Source organism: Micromesistius poutassou (assembly GCF_964030765.1).
Source record: "Micromesistius poutassou genome assembly, chromosome: 9".
NCBI lineage: Eukaryota > Metazoa > Chordata > Actinopteri > Gadiformes > Gadidae > Micromesistius > Micromesistius poutassou.
The window spans coordinates 20861058-20863557 of NC_140279.1; positions in this window are offsets into that span (position 1 = coordinate 20861058).

Consider the following 2500-nt stretch of genomic DNA (forward strand, 5'->3'; position numbering starts at 1 on the left):
GGCATGGAGGCCGGGACTGGGGGTGTGGGACGTTGTAGGGGGAGGCCTGGTCCGTGTGTGTCTGGGTCTGGGTGCTGGCCCAGTACGGGTCCCGGTCCCGGTCCCCCGGGGCCTGGACCTGGGGCCCCTCATGTGGGGGTGGTGCCTGGGTGTCTGCTGGAGGCATGGAGGCCGGGACTGGGGGTGTGGGACGTTGTAGGGGGAGGCCTGGTCCGTGTGTGTCTGGGTCTGGGTGCTGGCCCAGTACGGGTCCCGGTCCCGGTCCCCCGGGGCCTGGACCTGTGGTCCCTCATGTGGGGGTGTTGCTGGGGGGTCTGCTGGAGGCATGGAGGCCGGCTCTGGGGGTGTGGGACGTTGTAGGGGGAGGCCTGGTCCGTGTGTGTCTGGGTCTGGGTGCTGGCCCAGTACGGGTCCCGGTCCCGGTCCCCCGGGGCCTGGACCTGGGGCCCCTCATGTGGGGGTGGGGCCTGGGTGTCTGCTGGAGGCATGGAGGTCGGGACTGGGGGTGTGGGACGTTGTAGGGGGAGGCCTGGTCCGTGTGTGTCTGGGTCTGGGTGCTGGCCCAGTACGGGTCCCGGTCCCGGTCCCCCGGGGCCTGGACCTGGGGCCCCTCATGTGGGGGTGGTGCCTGGGTGTCTGCTGCAGGCATGGAGGTCGGGACTGGGGGTGTGGGACGTTGTAGGGGGAGGCCTGGTCCGTGTGTGTCTGAGGAAAAAAAGAAAGAAAAAAGAGGCAAAAACCACTTCAAGTCTTGTGGACCCTCCAGGGGACCAGGACCACGTCCTGTGGCAGGCCCAGAGAGTCCACCATCCCGGACTGGCAAGAACATCAAGTCCCCCTGAGCCTGGATGAACTAAAGAAACCACAAAGTCCATTTAAACTACCATGGGACGTGTTTTGGAAATTTAACAGAGTCTTTTCTGTAAATCTCCTAAAACGCAACCCATGGTGCACTAACTCTGGGACTCTGTCTGATTCTGAGAAAAAGAGAGAATCAAAAATCAGACAGAGTCTTTTCTCCGTGGTCTACCAGGGGCAGCTTTTAGTATACCATGGGTTGGCTTTAGTATACCATGGGTTGGTTTTGGTCTACCATGGGTTGGGATTTTCGGGTTTTTATACCATGGGTACCGAAAACAAGAAAAATAGCAGTCTGCAGCCTGTAAAACTCTGGGCTTCGCCTACTACACGTTTGACCCCTGTGTTGGAAGGACATAGCCCATCCCGTGTGTAAGGGGGGCTCCAGGGGAAGAAGGCAGAGAACGGCCTGGAGGTCTTCTGGAGGCTCCAGAGGAGGGGGAACACGTCGCGTGTGAGGCCGAAACGGCTCACCATGTCGGACTGAATAGTGCAGCGAGTAGCCCAGAGTATGGAGGTCTTTAGGACCCTCCAGAGGAGGGGGAACACGTCGCGTGTGAGGCCGAAACGGCTCACCATGTCGGACTAAATAGTGCAGCGAGTAGCCCAGAGTCTGGAGGTCTTTAGGACCCTCCAGAGGAGGGGGAACACGTCGCGTGTGAGTCCGAAAAGGCTCACCATGTCGGACTGAATAGTGTAGTGAGTGACCCCAAGCCTGGAGGTCTTTAGGACCCTCCAGAGGAGGGGGACCACGTCGCGTGTGAGTCCGAAAAGGCTCACCATGTCGGACTGAATAGTGTAGTGAGTGACCCCAAGCCTGGAGGTCTTTAGGACCCTCCAGAGGAGGGGGAACACGTCGCGTGTGAGTCCGAAACGGCTCACCATGTCGGACTGAATAGTGTAGTGAGTGACCCCAAGCCTGGAGGTCTTTAGGACCCTCCAGAGGAGGGGGAACACGTCGCGTGTGAGTCCGAAACGGCTCACCATGTCGGACTGAATAGTGTAGTGAGTGACCCCAAGCCTGGAGGTCTTTAGGACCCTCCAGAGGAGGGGGAACACGACGCGTGTGAGTCCGAAACGGCTCACCATGTCGGACTGAATAGTGTAGTGAGTGACCCCAAGCCTGGAGGTCTTTAGGACCCTCCAGAGGAGGGGGACCACGTCGCGTGTGAGTCCGAAAAGGCTCACCATGTCGGACTGAATAGTGTAGTGAGTGACCCCAAGCCTGGAGGTCTTTAGGACCCTCCAGAGGAGGGGGAACACGTCGCGTGTGAGTCCGAAACGGCTCACCATGTCGGACTGAATAGTGTAGTGAGTGACCCCAAGCCTGGAGGTCTTTAGGACCCTCCAGAGGAGGGGGAACACGTCGCGTGTGAGTCCGACACGGCTCACCATGTCGGACTGAATAGTGTAGTGAGTGACCCCAAGCCTGGAGGTCTTTAGGACCCTCCAGAGGAGGGGGAACACGTCGCGTGTGAGTCCGAAACGGCTCACCATGTCGGACTGAATAGTGTAGTGAGTGACCCCAAGCCTGGAGGTCTTTAGGACCCTCCAGAGGAGGGGGAACACGTCGCGTGTGAGTCCGACACGGCTCACCATGTCGGACTGAATAGTGTAGTGAGTGACCCCAAGCCTGGAGGTG